Raw genomic sequence first — 22,565 nt, 5'->3', positions numbered from 1 at the left:
AAAAACCACCCAAGCCTCTGCCTGTTCCCCCCGCTATCATCCAGAAGGCGAGGTCAGTACAGGTGCATCAAAGCTGGGACCGAGAGACTGAAAAACTGCTTCTATCTCAAGGCCATCAGACTGTTAAACAGCCACCACTAACATTGAGTGGCTGCTGCCAACATACTGACTCAAATCTCTAGCCACTTTAATAATAAAAAATTGGATGTAATAAATGTATCACTAGTCACTTAAACAATGCCACTTTATATAATGTTTACATACCCAACATTACTCATCTCATATGTTTATACTGTACTCTATACCATCTACTGTATCTTGCCTATGCCGTTCGGCCATTACTCATCCATATATTTATATGTACATATTCTTATTCATTCCTTCACACTTGTGTGTATAAGGTAGTTGTGAAATTGTTAGATTACTTGTTAGATATTACTGAATGGTCGGAACTAGAAGCACAAGCATTTCACTACACTCGCATTAACATCTGCTAACCATGTGTTCGTGTATGTGACCAATAAAGTTTGATTTGATTTGACTAACAGTTCTTGTGCTGACATTGCTTCCAGAGGCAGTTTGGAACTCGGGAGTGAGTGTTGCAACCGAGAACAGACCATTTTTACGTGCTACGCAGTCCCGTTCTGTGAGCTTGTGTGGCCTACGACTTCAAAGCTGAGCCGTTGGTTCTCCTAGATGTTCCCACTTTACAACAGCACTTACAGTTGACTGTGGCAGCTGTAGCAGGGTAGAAATTTGACAAACTGACTTGTTGGAAAGGTGGCATTGTATAACGCTGCCACATTGGAAAAAAAGGGTACGGGCATGGATCAGAAAACTAGTCAGTACCACCATTTGCCTCATGCAGCACGACACATCTCCTTTGCATTGAGACCATGGAAGAACTGGGACATTTTCAGCTTCCAGGGATTGTGTACGGATCCTTGCAACTTGAGGTGATGGCAGCAGAATAATGACATGACAATGGGCATCAGGATCTCATCATGGTATCTCTGTGCATTCAAATTGCAATTGATAAAATGCAACTGTGTTCACTGTCCGTAGATTATGACTGCCCAAACCATAACCCCACTGCCACCATGGGTTACTCGTAAACACAACGTTTACATCAGCAAACCACTTGCCCACACTACGCCATACACACTGTCTGCCATCTGCCCGGTACAGTTGAAAGCTGGATTCATCCATGAACAGCACACTCCTCCAGCGTGCCAGTGACCATCAAAGGTGAACACTTACCCACTGAAGTCGGTTACGACGCCGAACTGCAGTCAGGTCAAGACCCTAGTGAGGATGATGCAGATGAGCTTCCCTGAGACATTTTCTGAAATTTTCTGAAGAAATTATTTGGTTGTGCAAATCAAGGTTTCATCAGCTGTCCGGGTGGCTGGCCTCATACGATCCCTCAGATGAAGAAGCCGGATGTGGAGGTCCTGAGCTAGCATGGTTCCGCATGGTCTACGGTTGTGAGGCCGGTTGGACGTACTGCCAAATTCTTTAAAATTCCTCAAAAACTTGAGATATCTGTGGCATTGTGTTGTGTGACAAAACTGCACATTTTAGAGTGGCCTTTTATTGTTAAGTTGCACCTGTGTTATGATCATGCTGTTTAATCAGCTTCTTGATATGCCACACCTGTCAGGTGGATGGATTATCTTGGCAAAGGAGAAATACTCACTAACACGGATGTTCAAAAACGTGTGCATAAAATTTAAGAAACATAAGCTTATTGTGCTTATGGAACATTTCTGGGCTCGTCTATTTCAGCTCATGAAACACTTTACATGTTGTGTTTGTAATGAGTGCGCTGAGAGTCGGGAAGCAAGTACATGGAGTGAGTGTTGTCATGACGTGGCCCTCTTTGGGTATAGTGAGTGGCTTCCCCCTCCTTCCCTCCTACACCCAAGTTCTGTTATCTCAGGTCGTAAATTCCTGGAGGAGACTCTCTCCTCCTGGCCATTCACAAAGAGACAAATAGAGAGAACAAAAGGAACTTCTTCTACATCACAGAACTTGAGAACTGAACAATATCCATGTTTTGGAGAATGTGTAAATGTTCGGTGGAGAAGCCAGCTACGACCCGGTCCGTTTTGTTTCATGTTTGTGACTTCATGAAATGCAATACAGCCACATTACCATAACTCTGTTTATACAGGAGCCTCCGTTATGAGGTTTGCGTCTAATTATTGTATAAAATGAATGAGTAAAGATGAAACTATTTGTGAAATTATGTAATGATGTTAATGTGAGAGAATTGTATTCCATTTAAAGTTTAACTAAGTCATTGGCCCGCCCCCATGAGCACAGACAAAAATTAAAAATTAAAAATGTAATGGCGTCATGGGATAGCCCTTTTCTACTGTTCCGAATAAAACCCCCACCTGAAGAAATCCTCTTGAGACCATGCATACCTCAATCACCGAGGGGGCAAAGGTTGGAGTAAAGACCACAAAAACCTCAGTATAAGCTAAGGTTGTAATGGTTGTTGAATTCCTAACCATACCACGTCGAGCATTGGCTACAAGGGTGGAAATGTACCATGGAATCGGTACATCAAACATCTCTTCCCAACTACTTTGCAATCTGTATGGCACAGTTGTCAACATCCTGGTCCTCAAATGAAACTGGTATACTTTCCTAGTTATGCTATTTTTATTCCTCTGCCAGTTTTGATCCTTTATATTAGGCAGACAGACCAGTTCCCTACCTCCTCCCGCTGCCACCCGCCTCCTCCATTTTTGGAACAATGCTCAGGCAATAACCTCAGTATAAGCTAAGGTTGTAATGGTTGTTGAATTCCTAACCATACCACATCGAGCATTGGCTACAAGGGTGGAAATGGTTCAACTCTGAGACTATCGATCCCGACAGAATAAGAGCAAATCTTCGATACTAATTACTAGTCTGCAGCTAGAAATTGTGGAATGCGAAGACCGACAACCGCCGAAACATCTATTCTATAAGAACATTTCTGAATGGTACTCTGAAGTATACATTCTAACCACGAAAGACTTCGGGGAAGCAGAGAGACATAATAATTACAGTTTTTCTCAATTGCTAAAACACTAAAACCCATTGGCTGAACAAAGTTCTCAGTTGCCTGGACTCATTTAGCTAATTATGCAGTCTGTTGTCAATACCTTAAACCATTTCACTTGGTAAAACACAATTTGCAGATCTCACTTAGACTTTTCAGCAAAACTCTAAACACATTCTCATTCTCAAAACACATTCTGCACTCTAATGCACATGTCATCCATACTGGTAAACACAAGTGGCAACAATCAAATACAAATAGAGAACACATGTCATTGATTGAACACAACCACTCAAAATTGATTTAACCTGTTTCAAATGATGGGACACAACCAATATAAGCCAGTTCAGAGAGCAAACAGGTTGTTGAAGGTGGGAAGGAGAAAGTCTGAGAATGGATAGAAGAAACAATGTGAGAGGACGAGTGCGTATGCGAGGTGGGCGACGAGGAGGAGGGCAAGAAAGACGAAGAGTAGGACGAAGAGGAAGACAAAGAGTGGAAATATCTGATGAAATTCGAGCAACAGTTAAAGACCATGTTCTTGTCCATGGACTGACAACGAGGGAAGCAGGACTTAGAGTGCAACCCAATTTGAGCCAATTTTCTGAGTCCACCATAGTAAGGCAATTCAGAGAAGAGAACAGGTACAGTATACTACTGTATTTTTGTCATTGCAAATTTACTGTACTACCCTATATGCAGCTGTTTCAATAGACATTTGTAAAGTTAATCACTATGTATTGTACTGCATGAATATGTTTTGTAACTGCACAACTACTTTTTGTAGAATTGCAAGGCTGCCACATGCAGGTGGAAGGACAGCTATATTCACTCAGCAGCAAGAGGCCGTTATAGTTGGCATGGTCCTTCAAGATAATGCAATACGACTCAGAGAAATCCAGGAACGAGTGATACAAGACAACACACACTTCCAGGGAATCGACAGTGTGAGCATTTCCACAATTGACCGTGTCCTCCATCGTAACAGGATGCGAATGAAACACGTATACAGCGTACCTTTTGAGCGCAACTCACCAAGGGTGAAAGAACTGTGAGCTCATTATGTGCAAGTAAGTGTACATTCAGAAACATTTACTGCAATCCAGATTGTCTACAGTACTAACACATACTATGTGAATGACATTACTCTTCAGTACATACAATGTATGTGAATCAGAAGCCTAATTGTACTCTACAGTATAGCACTGTCTCTGTACAACTTACAAAATCCTACATACAGTATATTGTATTTCTACACAGACAATATTTGACTTGGAATCCTTGGACAGACCCCATGAGTTCATCTTTGTTCATGAAGCAGGCTTCAATCTAACAAAGAGGAGAAGGAGAGGCCGAAACACGATTGGACAGCGGGCCATTGTTGAAGTCCCTGGTCAACGAGGTGGCAATGTCACAATCTGTGCTGCTATCAGTAACCATGGTGTTCTACATCACCATGTTACACTCGGGCCATATAACACCCAGCACCTTCTAAGATGTATTGCCAATCTAAGATATATTTTATTTGAGCAGCAGGTTCAAGAGCTAAATGAGAATCCCATTCCCACCTATGTGATAGTGTGGGACAATGTCAGTTTCCACCGAGCTGCTCAGGTAAGGGAATGGTTTAACATCAATGGGCAGTTTATGTGTGTGTTCTTGTATGTGTTTATTTGAATGAGTGTGTGTATGTGCATGTGTACAAACATCTGTACGGCATCAGCCTCAGGCAAACCGGCAGTTGTAAAAACACTGCCACTTAGTGTCATTCAAATGTACTTTTATTATGTTTTATTTAGACTTTTTTCCATTTATCTTTTGACCATCATTCTCTCTCACACACAGCAACTCCACTCCCACTTGTCTCCAATTCCACATACCAACCTTCAGCATTCCTCAGCCCATCCCATCTATCTCTGCTGGCCACCCACTTCGTGTTTCTACGCAACATATATCTTTCAACTATGCTATGATGTTTAACGTACAATTTCAATCTATCTAATCGAATAGAATCTACAGATTACGCGTTGAAGATAAATTATTTTACTAAGAGTATTAGTAATTGACTGACCCGGTCTCTCCAGATCTCCTAACAGTACTTTTTTAGGGTCAATTTTAGATCAATGCTATGCATTTTCAGCCATTCCTGAACTTGAGACCAGAAACAGGCTACCTGAGGGCAATACCACAATAAATGGTCTATTGATTCTGTATCCTCACAACAAAATCTGCAGAGCTTCGATGATTTTATGCCCCAAATATTCAACATTTTGTTGGTGGCAAGATTTCTATATAATAATTTTAGCTGAAAAGCACGAAGTCTTGAATCTTGCGTTGTTTTATATATCAACTCATACATCCTGTACCATGGAATCGGTACATCAAACATCTCTTCCCAACTATTTTGCAATCTGTATGGCACAGTTGTCAACATCCTGGTCCTCAAATGAAACTGGTATACTTTCCTATTTATGCTATTTTTATTCCTCTGCCAGTTTTGATCCTTTATATTGATTGTGCAGACAGACCAGTTCCCTACCTCCTCCCGCCTCTTCCATTTTTGAGGCAATGCTCAGGCAATAATCAATTGGTTGTACTCTTGAACAGAACCCTTTTCAAACATATTTCCCATAAATACAGGTATTTTATCAACCAGTACGTTTGAGTTCAGCCATAATATTTCTTCTATCTTATTAGGGGGATGAAATTAAAATTGTAGCCAGTTCTGCAATGCTTGTTTGAAAATGACAGATACTTTGAAAAAAAGTATCATTTTCAATGAATCGAAAATGAGACATGGCAATCTGCACAAATGCAAAAAGACAATTTTTAAACAATAGATGAGCTTTTATTAGCAATCTACTTGAGAACCATTTAGGGTACATGTAAAACTTTTGAATAAGTGAAGCTTTTAGAGAGAGGTTTAGTGCTTTTATATTTAATCATCTCAATCCACCCTATTCATTGTATGGACAGGTAGTGAAATATTTTTTGCTCACATGATTTGAAAAACAAATCATCAGGAGTAGGCAGCGCCATAAGTAAGTAAACTGAGATATGACGAAGGAGTTAATCAGGGCAAAATTTCCATAAATAGACAGGTATTTACCTCTCCATGGTTGCAGGATCTTGTCTATTTTTACAAGTTTTCTATTGAAATTCATTGTGGAGAGCTTATTTATAACTTTTGTGATATGAATACCGAGTATGTCTACTTCACCATCAGCCCATTTTGTAGGTAAGCTGCAAAGTAATGTAAAATTGTATTTTTTAAGGATCCAATACGTAATATTGTACACTTTAGTCCAGAGAGAACAGAAAAGTTATCTAGATCTTTAATGAGACATTGCAGGGATGTAGCTTGCGGACTTAACATAAAACTTGAGTCATCGGCATACATGGACACCTTTTGTTTTAAGCCTTGGATTTCTAATCCTCTAATGATGTTATTGGATCTGATTTTAATAGCTAGCATTTCGATGGCCTTAATGAATGGATATGGTGACAGCGGATACCCTTGTTTAACTCCTCTTGACAATTCAAAACTCTGAGAAGTAGCCGGTATTTACTATTTTACACCTGGGGTTGCTATACATTATTTTTACCCATTGTATAAGAGAATTACCGAAATTGAAAAAATCCAGGCATTTATAAATAAAATCCAGTCTTACTTTATCAAATGCCTTTTCAAAATCCGCTATAAATACCATTCTGGCTTCTTATGTTTCATGATGTTCTATTATTTCTAGTAGTTGTCATATTATCTCCAATGTATCGTTCATGTAAAAAACCTGTCTGATCAGGATAAACAATACCTGGTAAAACCCTTTTTACCTGGTAAAACCCTAGCATTTTGCTAGTATTTTTGCATCACAACATTGAAGTGTAAGGGGCCTCCAGTTTTTTAGATAGACCGGGTCTTTATATTTGCCATCTGGGTCTTGTTTTAATAATAGAGAAATCAAACCTTCTTGCTGAGTACCTGACAGACTACCATTTCTATAGGGGTAGTTAAAACAATCTAACAATAGAGCTTTTAGTATATCAAAAAATACTTGATATACCTCTACCGGTATGTCATCAAGACCTGGGGTTTTTCCAGACTGAAAGGATTTAATAGCCTCAAAAAGTTATTTGCACGGATCTTTCTGTACATTTGTTAGTTTTCCATTTTTTATATTATTTGGAAATAATTCCTTACCGTAATCTTCATTCAGTGGGAGAGCATGAGACGGAAAAGAGAACATTGCCTAAAATAATTAGCTTCCTCTTTTAAAATATAATTCGGAGAATCATAGATGACTCCGTATTCAATAACAAGTTTCTGCAAATTCAATTTTGTTAGCGTTCCTGTATTGGAGATTCAGGAAGAATTTTGTGCATTTTTCTCCACATTCCATCCAGTTTGCTATATTTTGTAATAGATTACATCGATCTTGAATAAGTTTCTCAAGTTCTTTTTCCTCTAACTTATTTTGTATCTCTGTAGTATCGTTTTTATTGCTATCTACCTGTACTATTAGTTCATGGATTTCCCTTGTTAGGCTGGTTTCTTTAGCCAGAAACTGCTTTTTTATTATTGATGAATTTTGAATTGAAAGTACATTTTAAAGGTATCCCAAACAATAAGGGGATTTTCTGAACCTATATTATACTGGAAAAATTCAGTTATAAATTCTTTGTCTTCGTTAAAAATAAGTTGTCCTCCAGTAAACTTTGATTAAATTTCCAATATCCCCATCCACGTGGAAAATCTATGAGTTATGTGAATGCCAATTAGATGATCTGTCTCATATTAAAACTGTTTTAATCTTTGATGCAAGAGAGAAAAAGACAAGAAGTAGTCAAGACGACTAGCTTAATTAAGTCTCCTCCATGTATATCTCACTAGGTCGTGTTTTTTTTAGTCTCCAAATATCCACTATTTCTAATGTGTCCATAATATCTGTGATTTCCCTAAGGGCACGGTGATGATAGTTTGTAGAGTGATTACTTTTGCGGTCCATTGAGGTACTTAACACTGTGTTATAGTCTCCTACCATAATGATTAGATAATTTGTTGCATATAAGTTCAATAAATTGGTGTAAATGTTTTCGAAGAAGTGTGGATTATCCTGATTTGGACCATATAGATTAATGAGCCAAATCTCTTTTTTGTCCACTTTCATATTCAAAAGGATCCACCTTCCTTGCGAATCATTCCTGATTATTTGCACATTCAGATCGAAATGTTTGTTAATTAATATCATCACGCCCTTTGAGTTTCTTTGTCCATGACAGAAAATTATTTCACCACCCCATTCCTTTTTCCACGCAACTTCATCTAAGGATGTAGAGTGAGTTTCCTGTAAACAGTATATGTTATATTCCTTTTCTTTTAGCCATGTAAAGACTGATCTTTTTTTATAATCTGCCAAACAGTTACAATTATAACTAGCTATACTTTTTTCATCCCTTACCATAACTAGATACTATTCTCAGGCTAAATTGACCATAATTAGTGCTTGTGAAGTTACTGCCACCAGTGGTATTATGAAGGTCAAAACTAGAGCTTTCAAATGTCTGATATTTAGAATTCAAGAAATAGGTTCTAGCAATATTTTTTTTTATTTCCTTGCCTGTTTCCCTGTGAGCCAACGTCACAGATGTTAGAAAATTGAGACAAATTATGTGTGTAACAAATCTGAGTAGGTTGATGTGTATGATATTGGATATGATATAATGAGAGTGTGTGTGATGTCTGTATAAGAGTAAGACTATAATGTGTGTTGTCCAAATAAATAATAACTCTGCCAATTTGCATGTTTGAGTGTCTATGTGTGTAACATGTAGTGCATATAGCCTTGTAATCCGTATCGTATCACCATCATAGTTGCATCATAATTACCTTTAACATAATTGACAAACACATCCCAGCATTTCCATAGCAATTGACGTTCCACATGATCATGAAAGAGACCTTGCATTACTCTAGCGACAGCTTCACTACAGTACAAATGTATTCCGTACAATATGTTATTATTCCCCAATGCCCCTATTTTGATATTGTCCCCTTGCTTGTTGTAAGCATATACAGTGGGGTAAAAAAGTATTTAGTAAGCCACCAATTGTGCAAGTTCTCCCACTTAAAAAGATGAGAGAGGCCTGTAATTTTCATCACAGGTACACTTCAACTATGACAGACAAAATTAGATTTTTTTCTCTCCAGAAAATCACATTGTAGGATTTTTAATGAATTTATTTGCAAATAATGGTGGATAATAAGTATTTGGTCAATAAAAAAAGTTTATCAATACTTTGTTATCTTTGTTGGCAATGACAGAGGTCAAACGTTTTCTGTAGCTGGTATTTTGGCCCATTCCTCCATGCAAATCTCCTCTAGAGCAGTGATGTTTTGGGGCTGTTGCTGGGCAACATGGACTTTCAACTCCCTCCAAAGATGTTCTATAGGGTTGAGATGGAGACTGGCTAGGCCACTCCAGGACCTTGAAATGCTTCTTACGAAGCCAATCTTCGTTGCCTGGGCGGTGTGTTTGGGATCATTGTCATGCTGTAAGACCCAGGCACGTTTCATCTTCAATGCCCTTGCTGATTGAAGGTTTTCACTCAATCTCACGATACATGGCCCCATTCATTCTTTCCTTTACACGGATCAGTCGTCCTGGTCCCTTTGCAGAAAAACAGCCCCAAAGCATGATGTGTCCACCCCCATGCTTCACAGTAGTTATGGTGTTCTTTGGATGCAACTCAGCATTCTTTGTCCTCCAAACACGACGAGTTGAGTTTTTACCAAAAAGTTATATTTTGGTTTCATCTGACCATATGACATTCTCCCAATCTTCTTCTGGATCATCCAAATACTCTCTAGCAAACTTCAGATGGGCCTGGACATGTACTGGCTTAAGCAGGGGGACACGTCTGGCACTGCAGGATTTGAGTCCCTGGTGGCGTAGTGTGTTACTGATGGTAGGCTTTGTTACTTTGGTCCCAGCTCTCTGCAGGTCATTCACTAGGTCCCCCTGTGTGGTTCTGGGATTTTTGCTCACCGTTCTTGTGATCATTTTGACCCCACGGGGTGAGATCTTGCCTGGAGCCCCAGATCGAGGGAGATTATCAGTGGTCTTGTATGTCTTCCATTTCCTAATAATTGCTCCCACAGTTGATTTCTTCAAACCAAGCTGCTTACCTATTGCAGATTCAGTCTTCCCAGCCTGGTGCAGGTCTACAATTTTGTTTCTGGTGTCCTTTGACAACTCTTTGGTCTTGGCCATAGTGGAGTTTGGAGTGTGACTGTTTGAGGTTGTGGACAGGTGTCTTTTATACTGATAACAAGTTCAAACAGGTGTCATTAATACAGGTAACGAGTGGAGGACAGAGGAGCCTCTTAAAGAAAAAGTTACATGTCTGTGAGAGCCAGAAATCTTGCTTGTTTGTAGGTGACCAAATTCTTATTTTCTACCATAATTTGCAAATAAATTCATTAAAAATCCTACAATGTGATTTTCTGGATTCTTTTTCTTCTCATTTTGTCTGTCATAGTTGAAGTGTACCTATGATGAAAATTACAGGCCTCTCTTTTAAGTGGGAGAACTTGCACAATTGGTGGCTGACTAAATACTTTTTTGCCCCAATGTATAAACTTGTAGACAAATGCATAAAAACATAGACAAACAATAAACACATTAAATTATAAAACAGTTCATGACAATAGAGAGAGAGGGAGAGAAGAGAAGAGAAAAGAGAGAGTGAGAGAAGAGAGCGAGATCAGGTGTGTGTGCGTATGTATAAGTCCGTATATGTAAGCAAGCATGTAGTTGAGTATGTGTGTGTTCATATCCACTTCATAATGTTCAGATATTTTAAACAGTTCCCATACCGTCTTTTTTTTTGTAACCTGAAGTCCCTGTAGAATTTAGTACAGCCACTGTGTTATGGAGCTGTCTCGGAATAGCTGTCCATCTATAAAGAGTTTGTCCACAATGATAAAGGCACGCCTACCATCAATCCTTTGTTGTATTTGTACCGGATACAGTCTCTTACGACTTTCGTTTATCTCCTTTGGAAATTGGTCATTGAGACTGAATTTGGTCCCTTTAAGCTCCCTTCCTCTGCTTTTGATCAGCTCCTTTTGTTGGTAGTGTTCAAACTTTGATCGGTCGGGGACCCTTGGTCTTGTCGCTCCAAGTCTGTGCACTCGGTGGAAAGCCACCTTGTTTACAGTCTCTATAGGAAGTTTCAAATGGGGATTTCATGAATTCTCTGATTGCGCCCTCTGGATTATTGGATGCGTCCTCAGATATACAAGAAAAAATTTCAATTTTCACGCATGCTAAGACTTTGTATGTCTAGTAGCGTCTCCTTCATCACCCTGTTTTCCCTGAGTAGATAATCCATGTTGGAATCGTGTATTTTTTACCTTGGCTGTGAGTGTCTTGTTTTCTGGTTGGAGCTTGAGAATTTCACTCTGGCTGAACTCCAAACTCCCCCTCAGCCCTGCTCCCTCCTCACACAACTTTTCCATTGTTGCATGTTAGAGCACTAGCCTCTACATCAATGGTAAGTAAATCATCCGTGTCTGTAAAGTAATCTGTTTTTCTTTTTTTTGTCAGGTTGAAGTTATTTTGTGAGGTGGTCGGATCTTTCCACGAAGGAATAAGTTGTTCCTCCAAAGCGTAAAGCTGTTGGTACTCGTCGATTTCCCTCAGGATCTGCTTGGTATCCTGATTGGCTCTATACTGCAACCAGTTGTACGAAAAGATAACAATGAGTCTTTTCCACGACGACAGGTGTCTGTAGTACAGCCAGCTAGCACACGCGGAATCCACTCAAAAAAAAAGCAACACAAACTTGCAGTCCCAGCCGTAAAAGCTAACCGCGTAGTGGAATCCTTAGTAACAAAACTTTAGTTCGGATTAAAATCCATTTAATGAAAAAGTTTCAATTTAAACAACAAACCGAGTGTAGACAGTACAGTGAGTGTCCTGTCGTGCGCTGTGATGACGTCTCTCGTAACACGACAGTGTTTTAGTAAATAAACAAAACATATAATGACACAGAGTCAATAACACCTGAGGAAAGAACCAAGAACCAAAGGAAGATAATCAAGGAGGTGATGGAGTCCAGGTGAGTGTCATGAGGCGCAGGTGTGCTTGACGACGGTGACAGGTGTTCGGGATAATGAAAAGCCTGATGACCTAGAGGCCGGAGAGGGACTATACGCGACAGTACCCCGTCTCCAGCCGCAGGACGCCGACAAAGGGGACGAACCCGGGGATCAGGAGCGGACCGGTCACACCTGCAGAAGAGTGGGAACCTGTCACGCCGGCCGAGGCAGGGGAGCCTGTAGCGGCACCCGGACACAACGTAATTCCCACCGAAAAAAAAACACGAGGCGCTGGTGTGCTTGACGATGGTAACAGGTGTGTGGGATAATCAGCAGGCTGATGACCTAGAGGCCGGAGAGTGACAGTGTTTATTTTTGTTCAGTGTAGTTTGTGCATATTTATGTTGTAAAATAGACCTAGGTCTAGGTCTCAAGGTCTTCCCTGTCAAAATAAAGGTTACATAAAACATTTAAAAAGATGTCTGCACTTCTATAATGTAGTTGCCTTTGACTTCCCGTTGGCCTCCTCCCAGTATAGACTGGTCTTAGGTAAATCTAGTGTTCATTGGCATTTCATGGTAATTTGTGGAGGCAAGCGGAGGGAGCAGGCAGTGGGCAGCACGGTAAGTAAAACAGAAGGACAAGGGAAGGATTAGATAATCAAACAGTGTGCCACTTTAAATAATCTCTGGCTCCTTTGGGAGAGGTGAGACTCAAAGCCCAGGCCATTCTGCTTTAATTGTCTGATTCTCCCTTCATTATGGTTAAGGGCCTCCGTAATTCAGCTACCATTAAACATTCAGGAGCCAGACAGAAAGAGAGAGGGGGGGGGGGGGGGGGGGAGCGAGAGGAGAGAGGGAAAGTGAGAGAGAAGGAGAGGCAGAGAGAAGACACTGTGTGAAGACATCCCTCCGTGTTCTACCTCACTTGCTCTAGCTCTTAACAGCAGGCATATTAAAGCTGGGAATCTTTTATATGAACAGCTGCTGATCTTTTATATGAACAGCTGCTGATCTTTTATATGAACAGCTGCTGCCTGATTGATGCAGTTCAACATGCATATGTTCTACTGAGATAAAACAATCACAACCACTTGTATCATGTAGACTGGCTTTTGACTTTTTAAGAAACCTTTTACGCTAGAGTAAAGATACTGTATGATGCTGCAGAGGAGTTGCTTTAGTTGATGACCTGAAACGGTTTCAAATAAAAAGGAGTGAAACAAACCAAAAAGAGCAATTGTGTGTAATTATAGTGTTCTGCCTGACCACCTCTCAATAAAGCAGGACGTGTGAAGTGAACACACAGTCTCACTCACTCACAGATAATAACCAAAGGTTCCAAAGGAAGATAAATAAATATGGGTTGTATTTACAATGGTGTTTGTTCTTCACTGGTTGCCCTTATCTTGTGGCAACAGGTCACACATCTTGCTGCTGTGATTGCACACTGGTATTTCACCCAATAGATATCAAACGTTGATTTGTTTTCTAATTCTTTGTGGGTCTGTGTAATCTGAGGAAGATACGTGTCTCTAATATGGCCATACATTTGGCAGGAGGTCAGGAAGTGCAGCTCAGTTTCCACTCTTCTCTTGAGAGCCAGGTCTGCCTCACTGAGTCTGTACATAGTCAAAGCTTTTGGGTCAGTCACAGTGGTCAGGTATTCTGCATCTGAGTACTCTCTGTTTAAGGCCAAATAGCATTCTAGTTTGTTCAGTTTTTTTGTTAATTCTTTCCAATGTGTCAAGTAATTATTCTTTTGTTTTCTAATGATTTGGTTGGGTCTAATTGTGTTGCTATCCTGGAGCTCTGTGGAGTCTGTTTGTGATTTTGAACAGAGCCCCAGGACCAGCTTGCTTAGGGGACTCTTCTCCAGGTTCATCTCTCTGTAGGTGATGGCTTTGTTATGGAAGGTTTGGGAATCACTTCCTTTTAGGTAGGATGTAGAAGGTTGTAGAACGGCTCTTTTCTGGATTTTGATAATTTGCGGGTATCGGCCTAATTCTGCTCAGCATGCATTATTTGGTGTTATACGTTGTACACTGAGGATATGCGATTATCTGAGGATAGAGCCCCATAAAAAACAACTATTTCAACCAGCACAGGCGTAACAAAATCACAAACTGCAATAAAATAAATGGTTTACCTTTGACGATCTTCCTCTGTTTGCAATCCCAATGCTCATTGTTACACAATGAATGGTCTTTTGTTTGATAAAAATCAATTTTTATAGCCTAACACGAAACATTTTGTGAACCGCTTGTGTCGTAAATTCTGTCTTATTCCATTTTCGACAACACATTTGATGTAAACACACACACTAAACGTGACTTTTCCAGTCATGTTTGGTTTCATTGCAATCAACTGTTTTTTTTGTAACACCACCAAACCTGATGGGTCATTTCGCGGGACGTATTGACTGAAAGAAACCGATTTGAAGACAACAAGTAATGACATCACTGTGCACCAATAATATGACCACTGTTTCGTTGATTGACTGTGTTTTAACCCAATGACCACTGATCGTCTTGAAATCTAGCTGGGTAGATAGCCAATGAGCTGAGGTAAACGGCAATATGTAATGTTTATGTGTTGGAAGACCAACCCATGTAGTAAACTCCGGTGTAAAGAAGTTAATTCGCCATTAAAGATTCATACCGGAAGGAGCCACGCATGTTACGCACAGAATTGTTTTGGTAAAGCGCATCTCCAGCTCTCCAGCATCTTCACCTGGGTGACTTGACATGATAAATGTCATATAGCACACTCATTTTGGAAGGTACTGTTGCCCTCTTATGTTTTTCATTGAAATTGTCCCCATCATCCTATCTGAATGTTTGTTTTGTCTTGTAAATTTTAAAGATGATGATACAACAATAAAAACATATGTTTTTTTCACTGTATTATCTAAACCAGATCTATTGTGTTATATTTTCCTACATTCAATTCACATTTACACAAACAGAGTGTTTTCTTTTAAATGAAACCAAGAATATGCATATCCTTGGTCCTGGGCCTGAGCTACAGGCTATATTTGGGTATGTCTTCAGGCAGAAATTGAAAAAAGTAGGGGGGTAGCTGTAAGACGTTAACTATTTGCCTAGTGAAATAAATAAAATATATATTAAGCTGCAACCCTGTCTCACCCCACAGCCATGTGGAAAGAAATGTGTGTGTTTTTTGTTGTTTGTGTACATGGCTTTTATAATGTTGTATGTTTTTCCCCAAACACCACTTTCCATCAATTTGTGTAGCAGACCCTAATGCCAAATTGAGTCAAAGGCTTTTTTTAAATCAACAAAGCATGAGAAGACTTGGCCTTTGTTTTGGTTTGTTTGTTTGTCAATTAGGGTGAATACATGGTCTGTCGTATGGTAATTTGGTAAAAAGCCAATTTGACATTTGCTCAGTACACTGTTTCATTGAGGAAATGTATGAGTCTGCTGTTAATGATAATGCAGAGTATTTTCCCAAGGTTGCTGTTGACGCATATCCCACGGTAGTTATTGGGGTCAAATTTGTCTCAACATTTGTGGATTGGGGTGATCAGTCCTTGGTTCCAAATATTGGGGAAGATGCCAGAGCCAAGGATGATGTTAAAGAGTTTAAGTATAGCCAATTGGAATTTGTTCATTTTATCATTTCATTGAGGATACCATCATCACCACAGGCCTTTTGGGGTTGGAAGGTTTGTATTTTGTCCTGTAGTTCATTCAATGTAATTTGAGAATCCAGTGGGTTCTGGTAGTCTTTGATAGTTTATTCTCTCACTCTCTCTGTCTCGCTCTCTCTAAGGGAGGGGAAGGCAGGGGGAGTGGAAAGGCAGGCCACTCTCATGCAAAGGTGGCCCTGTGTTGCCATGGTAACAGTTAGGACACAAGGTCAGGCTGCTTGTTCACTGAGGCCTAGACTCCTTCATTAGTCCAGCCTCATCTTTATGGCCAAACCGCACAGGTTTACACACACACACACACACACACACACGCAAAGTACTGTATATATTGTGCCTCATTTCAACAGTGTTGATACAGGACTTGGGGGTTGATCAACACGTATTCTCATGATTCCTTTCTTCAACACCAACATTTTCACCACATGCTGCACTGTTAAATGAACCTCCCCTCCCCCTCTCTCTGTCATCAACCTCCCTTCCCCCTCTCTCTAGCTCCCTGAACCTTTCCCTTACCTCTACAGCTCCCCTCTCTTTCTACTTCACTTCCTGTCTCCCAGCCCCCACCACTCCTATTCCTCTCCCTGACCTCCATCCCTCTGGCGGATGAGAGGAGAAGAGTGTTAGCCTGCATTGGTCAGCCCTGCCACTCCACCTGAAGAATATCAATCAATGTTACTGTGAAGACAGAAAATAACATAACAGAGCTTCTCTCCTCTCTGGGTTCTCTTCCCTCTCTTTCTCTCTGTGTACAGTGTAAACATACTGTACAGTTCAGTGCTAACCAGAGTCATTCACTGAGAAAATAATTGTCCATATATATTCAATGGGGTGCCATTGCAGTAGGCTCTGTCCATGTCATGTACTGTATTCTCAAACTATTACAACACAGTCTCACAAGTCTCGTCTGATGTGCGGGTAGTTGGCCAGTCACTTCTATATATCTATCACAAAGTTTTTAAATCACTGTTGTTTTTCTCAAGACCTTGGTTAAGATTGCATCCCTCCTCGGGGTCAGAGAGGCAAGGCGGATGGATATGCTGCTGACTCACATAAGCACTCAGAGACAGATAAATGTGAGTAGGATTATTTTTAAGTCTTGTATAGCTAATTACTTTGAGGTGTGACTAATTAGGTTTAGGATGCAAACTCTGAGATGTCTCCAGCTATCACTCTAAACAACACAACCAGACAGATAGACAGGCAAAGAGATGGAGATGTCTGCCACCACTAACACAGTCACTGACACGTCAATCAAACACTGCAGTCCTCTTATGAAGATTATAAGACTAAAAATAGTGTTGGATTAAAACATCTAAATTAGTCAAAAACCAGCAGCCCTGGCACCATGCATGCCACAGCACAGCCCCTCTGCTGTTGATATGCAACTCCAGTCTCCCCATAGACCCACAAGAGCCAGAGCCACAGCCAGAGCCACAGCCAGAGCCACAGCCAGAGCCACAGCCAGAGCCAGAGCCAGAGCCAGAGCCAGAGCCAGAGCCAGAGCCACAGCCAGAGCCAGAGCCACAGCCAGAGCCACAGCCACAGCCAGCCCAGGGTAAGCTAATATTGGGCTAAGAGGAAGGCAAGCAGCTGCTGTCTCAGTCTTATTGTGTTCCTGCTCTCTCTATCCAAGACCCAGGCTGGCTAGCTCGCCAGTATAAATCACAAAGAGCAATTAGTGCAGCATGTCCCCTTGCCCTCGTTAACCAGCAGGAGGGAACCCCATTTACATCATGCTCCACGGTGGCTGGAGACACGCCTCTAGTCTGGAGACACTCTAGATGGGTTGACTGGGCTGGAGCCTGCAGGGAGGATACATAAACCATACTGTACAGATAGACAGGCTAGGTACCTCCATTACAAATCAATGCACCTTCAATGTAATCAACGTCCCACTATGAGGATGAGGATGATGTTGATGAGAGTGATACTTTAATAACAGTATCAGAAAAATGTAAATGATTAGTCCACTACTCAGTACCCATCATCTAAAATGATCTGAAAGTTAATTCCACAAGATGAATAAAATAATATAAACTGCTTAGGGAAATAGCCATCAACACCCTCATTTCCATACTGTTCTAAATTACCACAATCACCAGGGGAGCCTTTAACATATGACAGCCCCCACCCCCCCCATCCATTGAAAAATCCCTCTTGCAAATAATGTCAAAATGAATGTAATTGATTTATATTGCGTTTTAGCTGTGATTGCCGCGGTAACAGTGGCTGTTGTGTCCAGGATAATTAGGTGGTAATGAGGGTGTAATTGGCGGCGTCTGAGCGTGTGCAGTAGGGCTCAGAGCAAAGTGTGCTAGTGCTCAGGTGGCAAACCAACGAAGGACTAGCCTTGTCTCTGGAACGAGACTGCCTGCAGGGCTACTCTACACACTGGGGCTGGGCAGACAGAGACAGCTCCCCCTCCACCAGGAGAGGGAAAGGGAAAGGAAGGAAGGAGGTGGGTGGTGGTTTGTGATGGGGAATCTTGAAAAAATATGACTGTCCTGTGAAGCCTGCAAATGTACAAAAGCAAGGTTGTCATGTCAGAAACGCCCCATGCCCTCCCCCTCCACACATACGAAATATAGAGAGGGAGAAGGAGGTATATCTCCCCTTCTCCCTCTCCCCTCCACACATGCACCTCCTTCTCCCTCTCTATTTTTCGTATCTCCCCTTCTCCCTCTCCCCTCCACACATACACCTCCTTCTCTCCCTCTCCCCTCCACACATACACCTCCTTCTCCATCTCTCCCTCAACACATACACCTCCTTCTCCATCACTCCCTCTCCCCTCCACACATACACCTCCTTCTCCCCTCCACACATACACCTCCTTCACCCTCTCCCCTCCATCTATCTCCTATTATTTCTTCTCCCACTGACAGCTGTATCTTTTCTGGGGGAGGTCTGCATGGCACTGGGTAAAAACAGAAGAAAAACAGAAATGTGAAACAACAATTTGCCGTTTCTGAAACATGTCTCGCCCTTTTTGGGTGGGATGGGGGGTGTCTACGCTTTCACTCACTTCAAGACCCCCTCACTCCCTACTTCCCTCCCTCCCTCTCTCCCTCTTTCTCTCTCTCCTCGCCAGCAGACATATTCTTCTCTTTAGGTGCACTGTGACTGGAGAGAGAGGTGAACTGGTTACTGTGGCAACCAGGAGAGTGACTCTCAGGCGATGACATGAGCATGGGGAGAGAGAGAGAGAGGGTGTGGAGTTCGGGAGAGAGGGATGGAGGAATATGAGAGGGGGGTTTGGAAGAAAGCAGGAGGCAGATCAGAGGGAGGTGTCAGTGGGTTACTCCGAGAAGCAATGCACCCTCTTTTTTTTCTGGCAGAAAAAAGGAAAGTAAAAACAAAAGAGGCTGTCTGGGGAATGAGTGCTGGATTGGGCAGTCAGAGCTCTGCTGTTAACAACCTGACCTAGCTGTTCCTGTTCCTAGAGACACACAGTGCAAACTGGAACTGCAGAGGATTGGGTCTGCATTTCCCTCTGTGAAAGCAATATAATCTCAGTCCATACAGATAGATGCATCATCTGTAGCAATTTACTCTCAATTACATACACTAAATGCATTGGATTAGAACATTTATCAGACAAATAGAGTGGAATTGACCAAAATTAGGTTTTAATTTTCTCCAAACCAGGTCAGACCAGTTCTGTTGCCATTGACTATACTCTGACTCACACAAAGCGTCCTTTAGCCTTGTCACAATTGAATGAGGTAGACCAGTAGACCAGTAGCTAACGGCTAGAGATGGAACTACTGTGACAGTCTTGGAGTGCTGTGAGGATAAGTGTGATACTGTAGCTCTTTGACCTTTAGAACGAGGTGATGGGAGCCCACAGAGAAACAGACTGTCCGGGACAAACTGAGCTATGGGTTGGCTGTAGTAAATATGCTGTCCCATATGGTGGGGATGACCTTATGAAAGCAACATAAACAACAACAACAAACTGTGGACGTTGCAATGTCTGCTGGGAGCTGCCTATGTGGAAGGACAACGGTTTGAAATACCAATTGGAAAGAGGTCTCATCCACTATGACTATCTGGTTACACACTATTAAGTTACAATAACTCACGAATAAGCCATTATAAATGATGATCCTTTATGAATGATGTAAAAAATGATGTACATGCACTGTTCTACATGCACTATATCATACTTTGGACAAAACAACCAATCATAGCCAGGAATACTGCAGTCCTGTTTATCCAACAGCCAATCAGTGAGGCCACACATCCAGTCCCATTGCAGAGAAGTGGATGTCCCTATCAGATTGGGCATGATCAGATCTGATGATGTCACGGTAATAGAGAGGTACACTACATGACTAAAAGTGTGCTCGTCAAACATCTCATTCTAAAATCATGGCCATCATTATGGAGTTGGTTCTCCATTTGCTGCTATAACAGCCTCCACTCTTCTGGGAAGGCTTTCTACTAGATTTTGGAACGTTGCTGCTGAGATTGGCTTCCATTCAGCCACAAGAGTATTAGTGAGGTCGGGCACTGATGTTGGGCAATTAGGACTGGCTCGTTGTCTGCGTTCCAAATCATCCCAAAGGTGTTCGATGGGGTTGAGGTCTGGGCTCTGTGCAGGCCAGTCAAGTTCTTCCACACTGATCTTGTCATGCTGAAACAGGAAAGATCCTTCCCCAAACTGTTTCCACAAAGTTGGAAGCACAGAATCGTCTAGAATGTCATTGTATGCTGTGGCGTTAAGGGGCCTAGTGCGAACAATGAAAAATAGCCCCAGAACATTATTCCTCCTCCACCAAACTTTACAGTTGGCACTATGCATTTGGGCAGGTAGCGTTCTCCTGGCAGCCGCCAAACACAGATTTGTCTGTCGGATTTCCAATTGGTGAAGCGTGATTCATCACTCCAGAGAGCAATTTTCCATTGCTCCAGAGTCCAATGGCGTCGAGCTTTACACTTCTCCAGCCGACCCTTGGCATTGAGCATGGTAAACTTAGGCTTGTGTGAGGCTGCTCGTCCATGGAAACCCATTTCTTGAGGCTCCCGACTAACAGTTATTGTTCTGATGTTGCTTCCAGAGGCAGTGTGGAACTCGGTAGTGAGTGTTGGACAGACATTTTTTACGTGCTACATGCTTCAGCACTCGCAATCTAGCACTCTAGCAGGGCAAAAATCTTATGAACTAACTTGTTGTAAAGGTGGCATCCTATGACGGTGCCATGTTGTAAGTCACTAAGCTCTTCAGCAAGGCCATTCTACTGCCAATGTTTGTCTATGGAGATTGCATGGCTGTATGCTCAATTTTATACACCTGTCAGCAACTGGTTTGGCTGAAACAGCTGTATCCACTAATTTGAAGGGGTGTCCACATACTTTTGTATATGTACTGTACTTCATGACACACTATCTACTTCAAACACTCCAGAGTTAGCTAATGGTTATCAGAAGTCTCTTTGCTCCAGTGTATCATGCCTGCTGCACTACCTGTGACTGCAGTGTAAGGTTAACAGACTCCCCTCATTATGCAAGAGGAGCCACACATGGGGTCTGTGATCTCAGCAACACACTCTGTATCAAAAGGTAACAGCCAGCGCCACGCACTACACGATGCCAGAGAGGAAAAGACACATCCTTATGTTTCATAGACGACAGGGGACATTCAAGTCATTGTGAAGGAGAACGAGGGGACGGGGGGGGGGGGGAGTCACAGCCAGGCATATGGTACCTTGAATTTTTGGGCAATGACAAGTGACAGGTTAACTGAAAAGTTGGCGGGGGGTAGCGCGTGGTGGGGTGCAGAGGGAGAAGGGTAGAGAATAGGAGGAGAGAAGTAGAGGGTGGGGGGCTAGCAGTAAGGTTGATAAACGCTCCCATCTGTTCCTATCCCAAGGCACTCCAGCTCTAGAGTACCTGCAGTCTTATGTAGATGAATCCGGAGCGGAGCTCTTCACTTACAGACCATGTATAAATATATTTGAATAATGAGAATAATGAGGGATCAACTGTTGCCTGGAAGTGTTGCTTATTTTTCTGATTATCACCATTTCAGGATGTTGGCGGTAACTCCTGCCAATGGTGCTCTCCTCATTAAGGCCTGCTTTGCTCTGTGCCCGAGCACCGTCCCAGGAGAGATAGGCTTAACGGGGCTCATCTATGGACTATATCTCAAATCATACATTATCTACAGAGCCTCAGACCAACAGTAAGCAAATAGCATCATGCTTATGGTACTGTGGATGTATCTGTGATAACTACTGCTGTTACTCTACAGGCCTATTGACAGGCCTACTGAAAGTGACTGAAGACCTGTAACCTGACCTGTGAATGATATGTTACAGTACATAATCCCATTTCCTTTTATCTAACATGCTGATCCAGTAATGACTTCCTTAAACCATTCCAGCTAACCAGTTTAAGGCATGATATAGCAATTTCTTCCTTGACTTAAAATCTTTAAAGGTGTGTGTGTGTGTGTGTGCCAGGCTGCACTGTTAGTCACACATCTATACCCCAAGTTCTACAATAAAACAGTGAGATTTGCAGCTAGACAATGTATCTGTGTCTATAGATGTGGATCTCTAAACTGAGAGGATGAATAAGAGAGAATCCTGGGGTCATCCCTGTCCATGTGCTCAGTTTGTGCTCCCGTTAAACGATAGCATATTCTAATGAGGATAAGGAGCTGTGGGACAGTGAGAAGTAGGTGAGGTAAAGCACTGGCAGATTTACATCTTGGAAAACTTT

General features: G+C 41.7%; 1 protein-coding gene and 1 pseudogene across 3 annotated transcripts in view; one reads left to right on the top strand and one right to left on the bottom strand.

Annotated features, from left to right (window-relative positions):
* The window catches only part of dscama (DS cell adhesion molecule a), a 179,823-nt gene that overhangs the window by 81,160 nt on the left and 76,098 nt on the right, over window positions 1-22,565 (bottom strand). The gene's annotated exons all lie outside the window — the stretch shown is intronic.
* Window positions 3,356-4,735, top strand: LOC149979998 (uncharacterized; annotated as a pseudogene).

This window comes from Oncorhynchus mykiss, chromosome 10, assembly GCF_057628025.1.
Source record: "Oncorhynchus mykiss isolate SJ-2025 chromosome 10, ASM5762802v1, whole genome shotgun sequence".
In the NCBI taxonomy this organism is placed as follows: domain Eukaryota; kingdom Metazoa; phylum Chordata; class Actinopteri; order Salmoniformes; family Salmonidae; genus Oncorhynchus; species Oncorhynchus mykiss.
The sequence above is the reverse complement of the archived record's forward strand: the minus strand, read 5'-3'. Positions and strand labels throughout refer to the sequence as shown.